Consider the following 9,430-nt stretch of genomic DNA (forward strand, 5'->3'; position numbering starts at 1 on the left):
CGCACGCGTTCGATTTCCATACCGACTGTTGCGATGTTTAGGATTCACTTACAATAATCACGGGTGAGGATTTAACATCAATGTCGTTACTATCGGAATTCACAACAGAGAATTGAAACATTACACAGGGCGAAAATATCTCTTTGATATCAAAGCACTACACCAAGTACACGATTAATACTCAACTCCGCTCACACTTTTCTATAATACACGCTAAATGTAAAATATCACGAGGTCGCACTCTAAGACTTTGATCATTACAAAAGTAAATTGGAATATGTTTGCTAGATGCATTCAATTCAGTTAGAAATGTCTGGTGCACAACAATCGTAGTATCAAAAAAGTACTTGCTACACTGTTATTTGCTAAACGTGTTTTGCATTGTTGTTCATTTGTAGTATTGATTGTTCTTGAACCCTCAAATAATAATTCCTGACATGAAATCAAGCCGCTGAAAGTCGTTACCATCACGAAGAAACAATGTGTACGATGTTTGTCAAATGTGTCCTACCTGGCCAACAGAAAACAATTTTCACTCACTCGAAATGAAACCAATGTGATGGTCCCCATTCGATATTTTGTTTGTGTTAAATACTTTGTCACTCGGGTAATGAAACCAGTGTGCAATATCAATAAAAGATATTTCCATCACACAAAAATAATCAACCTCACTAGAAATTCTCATACTACGAAACTGTACAATGGTCATTTTTTTTTGTATGACATGGAATTAATACCGATCGAAGTAGTCGTACTAGAAATGACTTTCATACAAACACACTCTAGGGGGTTAACATTCTCATCGATTCTATTGTGATCAATGTATACTTTATGTGTTCCGGATTCATTTCAATATGGTTAAACATTCAACCTCGTCAGATACGAATTGTCACAAACTCAACTAATGTCATAACAAATAGTTATTTACAACAACCAAGACACAGAAAATTTTTGGTGGTCGTTTCGATTTTATTACTAGAGGTACTCATCACTTCGCTTAATACAATCTGGATTTATACTCCATCGAACCTTTGGTGTCTATCGTTTTGCCCGATACGAATTATGTTATTGTAAAAGTAAACAATTTTCACTATCTTTGGTTATGAACTCGATGTGTTAGCGGTCATTCAATATTTTGCTGTATCAACTAGTTACTTTGTAAGATACGAATGATCACCCACACAGCTCTTACAAAAGTACACAAAGGATATTTACATCACACAAAGTAATCGAATTTACTCGATAGCCCCACACTACGAAACTAAATGGTTGGTTAGACTCTACAAACTGTTCTGATGTCACAAGAACTTTTTCATACGAATGGTTACGTATCTAAATATTCAAATAATCCAAAACACAACTATGGTACTTACAGAAATAGCATATAGTTGTTGTAACAAAGTTGTATGAATATACTATTGAATTGTACACTAAAGTTTTGTACCTTCAAGAAGCTCTTCAAAGTTGTATGTGTACAATGTTTATCGTGAGTCCTACGCATTTACGATAGCCGTCCGAGTTTGATTTTTAGAAACATTATACCGACATCGCGACATCTTTCAAAATTAAAACCACGGTGACTGCTTCAGAGACCTACCAATGATATCACAGTAATACAGTTACTTCCACAAAAGAGTATGTATTCGACTTACGTTCCACAAATCTAACGCGCAAAACAATTTACTTTACTAACGAGAAGCGCCGAGTCTCACATCAAAACAACTAGAAGGTGTAACTATATTATAAAACATCGCTAACCTTTGTGCACCAGCTGTAAATCACACAAGCAACATGTTTCAAGATTCTGGTTATTGAAAAACGTTAAAGTGTTTCTCCTGCGCCAAGTCAAAAGCGTATATTGTAATACCATGATCGATTTGCATTCGTTGGTCACAAACTGTCACTAATCTAAGTAATTATTTTTCACTCAAACACAAAAGCATACTTGTCACCAATCGTTTTCATCAAGCGCGAGTTCAAGAAGCTTACTTACTACGATTGAATTGCTATTTTTATGTTGTGTAAATAGGTAATAATTTATTTTAGTAACACTACATCAACATCATCTAGTTGTGTGAATAGATTTACATGCGGTCTTGTGATTTTAATCGAAGTACACAGCACGGTCTAATGTAGAGTGATCTCTATTGTACAGTAACTCGGTAATCGAAATACATTAACATTTGAACAACGATCTTGTTTCGTCGCACCAAAAATATGTTTACTATCGCGAACTCTACACAGGTCATGCAAATCCTTTTCACACTCGTAATAGTATACCAACAGCTACCGGCTACAACGTTTAACAATACCAACGACACTAAACATACGATACCTACTCAAGTAAAATTTCCATTTTCACTTGGCGGGTCATCGTTTACCTGAGTAAAAATATAATTTTCCTTTGGAGATCTGGCGTTTACCCAGTGTAACAATACATTTTCTCTTGGCCATCTAGCTTTTCCTAGAGTAACAAAACCATTTTCATTTTGAAATCTGACAAACACACCTGACAATTTGATATTTTTGTATATTGTTACAACGGATAGCGACAAAATATACACCAACAACAACTCCAATACATTTGTGTAATCGCATATTCACTTGTGCTGATGCAACCCATCAAAATCATCGGTTACCCACATGCAATGTGCTGTTGTACATCGACGTTTATGTTTTTGGAAAATTGGACAATAGGCTTCGATAGTTCTGTGATGTCCGGGCTCGTGCTTTGGATTTTCCAGAGTCAAAATGTCTGAATAAAACACCTCCATGACGATGGTTGGTATGTGGATAACGGTGTTCGGAAAACGGTTGGATTTATGTCACCCATCGCGATAACAATTCCAGGTCGAGTTTTCCCCCGCGTGTTTACTATATTGTGTCTTTATTGGTCATGTATGTCTCGACATTCAGTTTGAAATCGGAAACCCTGATAAAGTATGTAACCGGATCCGGATATCAACTCTGAATCGATAAACCAATGAACAATATTCAAAGTAAACATGTTACACCCTGTGTTTCCACGAAAAAATACCATCCAGACATACGTCGCGCTTGTTTGCCCACATCAGTATACGCGTAAATGGAGGTGTGTGACATTGCATGCAATGTGTTGGTATACAAACATCGATCCACAGACATTATCATAGCCGGTAGTTTTGGTAGTGATGGAAATATCTTTTATTGATATTGCACACTGGTTTCATTACCCGAGTGACAAAGTATTTGACACAAACAAAATATCGAATGGGGACCATCACATTGGTTTCATTTCGAGTGAGTGAAAATTGTTTTCTGTTGGCCAGGTAGGACACATTTGACAAACATCGTACACATTGTTTCTTCGTGATGGTAACGACTTTCAGCGGCTTGATTTCATGTCAGGAATTATTATTTGAGGGTTCAAGAACAATCAATACTACAAATGAACAACAATGCAAAACACGTTTAGCAAATAACAGTGTAGCAAGTACTTTTTTGATATTACGATTGTTGTGCACCAGACATTTCTAACTGAATTGAATGCATCTATAGCAAACATATTCCAATTTACTTTTGTAATGATCAAAGTCTTAGAGTGCGACCTCGTGATATTTTACATTTAGCGTGTATTATAGAAAAGTGTGAGCGGAGTTGAGTATTAATCGTGTACTTGGTGTAGTGCTTTGATATCAAAGAGATATTTTCGCCCTGTGTAATGTTTCAATTCTCTGTTGTGAATTCCGATAGTAACGACATTGATGTTAAATCCTCACCCGTGGTTATTGTAGGCTAAGTGAATCCTAAACATCGCAACAGTCGGTATGGAAATCGAACGCGTGCGTACTTTTAGATAGGCGACACTAACAAGTTTATTACATCCGTGAAATACTCTGAAACGTCGATTCGTGATTGTGTTAGCTATATTCATCTTCCATATCTGTGGACACAAAGATATCTTGACTTCGGTTACAACTCACTCGAAACGAATTGTCGCGGGTAATCTAAAAAAGCACAAGTCGAAGACGAATGATTTGATTTCAATGAACTAAAAAAGTCCTTTTGTTTTGATGTTGGATTTAATACAATTTGTATGACTATACCGAATCCGAATCCGAAGGTGAAATGTTACTTTAGTAGAAAAATTGGATGACTCGCATTTTGATATTGGTAGATGTGTAGAGTAATATGACTAGTTTATAAAATCTCGGTAATGTTGTCATGTCTGTGATCAATAAATATGTGATCAAGTCCTACCATTCGATATTAACTTTCGCAGTCGGTGTAATTTGTTGAAGTAACAATACCGACGAGTTCAATAATATTCTCCATCGATGCATTCGAATAATCCGTCAGCTGCAAGCGGATTTAAAACTTGATGCTGTTTTGTGGTTAACTCAAGTCAGTGGTCATGTTTGTGTTGATTTCAGGAATGATCATGACGAGTTGGTCGAGTAAATTAGATAATGTGGCTGTAACTATGACCGTAAAGAGTTGCTGACATTCCAATAAGATGAGTTGGTGGTATATACCTAAAACCGAACTTGATATGTTTGTTGGTTGTAGTGATTACTTGCGTAGTCTTGTCTACTTTTCATAAGGATACTTTTTGTTTTGGTTGGGTAAGTTACAAACGGATTGACTTGACAAGGTTTTTTGTATTTTACTCTTTTGTGTATGGGAAGATGTTGAAATGTTGAGACGTAATACTATTTCCGTTCACTCGATTGCAACAAAAAATAACCTGATAGTTTGTTCAAGGTTTCGACAAATAGATTGAAATATTCCGATTTAACTCATCGCGTCACTAGTCGATCGTGGAATGCACAAGTGGTTGTCAAGTTAGAAATATTTACAACAGGTGTTATTTCATTGATTGATTCTATTGTGTGTAGTAACACATTAAAATATCGCGATAGTATTTACTGAAACTGATAAACGGAAAACTCAGTCGTGAATAGAGTTGTAAGTTTCAAGGATTGTTTCAAAGTATGATCTTGAAATGTGACTGGATCAAAGTTGGTAGTCATGTTTGTCAATATATTCCGATTCAGACTATGTCAAAGTCCAAATATTTCATTTTGGATTATCTGGATTTACCTTTAGTACATCTCACGAATGGATTCCGACGCCGCGCTATAACATTTTTGATGATAAGGACTCGAGGATTTTCATGATAGAGTTGACGAGTGATAAGATGCGTGTTTTTGTTAAGAGTTTGATTTCGTGTTGATAAAGACAATAACTGAATAATGCACATACTTGTGATTCTTGATTCTTGTAGAATTATAGTTGGTATTGATTCTATAAGTGTGAAAACAGCGGCGTGGAATGTGCGAATAATTCAATGTGGCTGAAAGTCGGCGTCAGTAATATTCGGGTTATGGTCGAATCAAAAGATCACGAAAAGATTTCTCAAAATAATTAGAATTGTACCGAATTAACACATTCAGATACGAATCAACTTGGTTTGTGTAGTAAGTTTCATTTCGAGTTGGCAAATTGATACATTGGTTGAATATTCTCATAATTCTTATCGCGCAACTAAAGTCATGCAGCCACTGTTCGAAGTGTCAAAACATATAGCGACCAACAGAAAGTGTCAAATTGTTGGTTTTCGAATCACCGTCTGCGACGGCTCTGTGACAAACTAAGTACTGAAATATTACCTTGTGAGCGATCGGTATGTCTTTAACACCAAGTCACTAAAAATGGTTCTGTCCGAGACATTATCTTGTTAGCGATCGCGGGATTTGCAATCTATTTTACACTTTTTGAAGTGTTAATTTACGAGCGTGGTTATTTGTTGGTTGCTTTTTGTGTCACTGCTGAATACTCCTGAATGTGATAGTACTGACTGGATTAGCGTAATAATCGATACGATAGTGCGCGCTCGAAATCCTCACATCAGGTCGCGTTTCCAAAACGGATGTATTTAGTGGGTCACAAATATCAAAACGCGGTCGCGATAATCCTTTTCAAAATCGCGCATTGCACTGCGGTTTAGTGAATTTCCTGTTTAGCGATACTCGTGACTATTTACTTGATACATATTCAACACCACGCGAGAGATGCCTATACTCGAAAGTACGAATCACCGCCACGCCCATAAGAACACATGGCGAATCACCAAAGATCCCGTAAGAATACATGACAGGCACATCATCGCCGCGGCCTATATCCACAACGTTAGTTCACTACGACACAAGAATCCGTGGGCACATCATCGCCACAGCATATATCTGAAAGTGTACCATCATCACCACATAGGCACATCATCACCACATGGGGGTCTGAAAGGGTACCATCATCACCACGAGTTTTCACGGCACGTCATCACCGCAGCCTATACCCGAAAGGGTACCATTATCACCGCATCCATAAGAACACATGGCACCTCACTGCCGAGAGGGGGGGGGGGTCAAAAGGGTCACCGGTTCAAGACGACTTTCCAGGCACCTCACCACCCCGCCCTATACTACCCCATGCAAAAAAGGCACACCCAGAGCGATCTACTATACTACTTTCGTTCATGCTTGTTTTAAACATATCCTTTTGAGCAGGCTAATCACTGTTAGCAACGATCCCTTGGACACAACACACGTGGACGTGGTAAGAAAAGAAGTACTTCCGCATATTTGAAGTACTCGATTAGGTTTTTCCTACATTTACACTACTTCAGCAAGCGAGGATGAATTCAAACTACTACTTCAGTTCTGAGATTTCGATGCAACTGGGCCTAGAATACTTTTGCATTTACTTGGAGATCGTTACCTCTACTTCTAAAGAATGATCAGATCACTATTTTGACACCGCTCACATGTCACAGAAACACTGTCATTTTGAGGTCATCAAACTGATCCCAACATGAGAGAGAGAGAGTCTTCATTTTTTATCCCATCAAATTACAAAACAAACGGACGGTAGCAATGATGGCATAAAAACATGCAGCACCTGATCGATTACCATGATATATTCAGACGATATTCAAAAGATATGACATCTGTAGCTTAAGGTTCATTTTCAAAACTTCACGACGTTACAGCCATTGGTATGTTCAGACATGAGATATAGAAAGGCTGCATTTGGACACATGTAAGCTAAAAGAAATGTATCAATATCTCCAATATAGAAGCTGCGGCTTGTAGTTTAGTCATTTGACGTCAATGGACTCCGCGACTCAGACAAAATCGAGTATGTGGGTGATATCATGGAAAACTGAATGGGATAGAACGGTAACTGCGTGGCCTGTCAATCATTTACGGTTGAATAACAATCAGTAGATAACAATGAATCAACCCAGAATGTTTTGGTGGTTTGCTGTGATGCTATGGCTTACGTGACAGCCATACATCGGGTCAAGTAGGCCTAAGTGTCATCATTATCGTTATCGTGACCAGTCTAAATTAATTTTCATGTAGTTATAATGACTGTACGTCGCTATCAAGTTGAATATCGACGCCAGGGTCCTTTGTAGTTTCTAATATGCTCTAGTGCTGTACGATGTGTAGTATTTAGGCTGCAATGCTACATGTTTGAATTGCATCATAGATTGGATAGTAACTTGTTATCCGACCAGCTTATACCACCTCCGATCACTTTTGATCCATCTATACAGGATAGTGTTTAATTATGTCGCTAGCATCTAGACCAGGGGTTCCCAAACTTTTTATGGTCGCGACGCCACCTCTCAATATGGCGTGCTGGTTACTAAAAAAGGCCAGTGAAGCTGGCGACTATATACGTGCGCAGTAGCTCGTCAACCTCCTTCCTTAAATTAAAAAAATCAATCAAGAATGTAGAAATGTATATTAGTCTTTTTAAGCGATTTCTATATATATCCAGCACCGTAACTGCCGCACCCCAAACCCCCCAATTGGGGGGGCCCGAGCTCGAAGGGGGCCCAAAATTATTTCGTGAATTAGCATAAATTAAAGAATATTTTTTTAAAATTTATGCAACTTTTTCAAATTTTTTTCGCGCCGCGCGCGATGTCAACCTGCCAAACATCTTCAATATTTGTACTCTTCCTCCAAGAAAAAACACGCAAGATTTATAGAAATAGACATATCGACGTTGGTCATTACAGCGCCACGACGCACCAAGACATATAACGATTTAGGACATATTACATGCGACTCCAAGAAGTGTGCCAGAACGATCGGCAGCGCGAAAACTTTGGCCGAAAAGGACTGCCCTTACGCTGTCCGAAAACTTCGTTATATATACAAAATACATATAGGTTTAATTGTCAATAGGCGCCTAAATGACTGGCGCCAAATGTTCCTGTCTTGGCAATCTGAACCTCAGAAGACAAATACCATCCCGCAGGGAAGAATTATATGCCAGTGAAGAAATACCAATTTGAAATCGTCTGCGTCTTTTAGTTTAGTACGTTTGGGCTATTCTATATTTTTTGATATAGCAGACAGGAGGTCACGTCACGTCACATCATGTAACGAAGTCATACCAACGGGTCCGCCCGCCCGAAGATGTTTAATTATTATTTACGGGCGCTACAGTTTCCGGTAAATCTGATAACGTGAGCAGAGAGGACAAGAAATTGATAGCAATATATATGCAATTCCCGATCTTATTGGCCGCTTTTATCATGAACAGGGCTGGGCACAATGATTCGAGTACTCGAATCAGAATCGAGTATTAATTTTAATGATTCGAGTCGAGTAGTGAAGGACGATTTTTTTGAGTACTGAAATTGTACTCTTCTCGCCACTGAATGTTAATTTATCAACGAGAATTATAGTTTCGATACTAATTTTCACTGTAGAAGCCTTGGAACCTTGATTGGCTGTATCGTAGCATACGAAACATATGGTACAAAGCTACGAAGGTTACTGGATGTAGCACATTTCCGAAGTCATGATTATCCCACAACATCATCACCAAGTGAAATGAAGTCGGTATGGTCGAAAAAAATACCAAAGTATCATTTATGAGACGGATAACAGGCATTAAATTATTTGTGGTGACATAAGAGTTAGATATTTGAACTTTGACGTATTGTATTAAGTCATGGCGTCATAATGGGTGATACTAGATTACTGGACTAGACTCGAAGCATATTACGTGATTCAAAATCGAATCACTCCGGTACTCGATTTTGCCCAGCCCTAATCATGAATTATCGAAAATTTTCGCGCCTAGCGCTGGCTCACTAGACAGTACGACTAATTTCGTGACAAAAGCGAACAATGTGATGGGGGAGGGGGCGGGTTATCACCCTATCGGAGCCAAAGACCCAATTTTTTGAGCGGGCTGACGAAGTGCTGTTTCATTCCTGCCAACGGGTGTACGCCCGATAATAATGACCGGTTCAATCATGAATTATATAATTTTTTCGCGCTTCGCGCGTCCAGGCGGGAATATCTGACTCACTAAATGGACACCCAATGTAGAGGACAAGTAGCGGCACAGATCGGATTGCCAG

This window comes from Botryllus schlosseri, chromosome 13, assembly GCF_051294905.1.
Source record: "Botryllus schlosseri isolate E-star chromosome 13, Bs_hap1, whole genome shotgun sequence".
Classification (NCBI taxonomy): domain Eukaryota; kingdom Metazoa; phylum Chordata; class Ascidiacea; order Stolidobranchia; family Styelidae; genus Botryllus; species Botryllus schlosseri.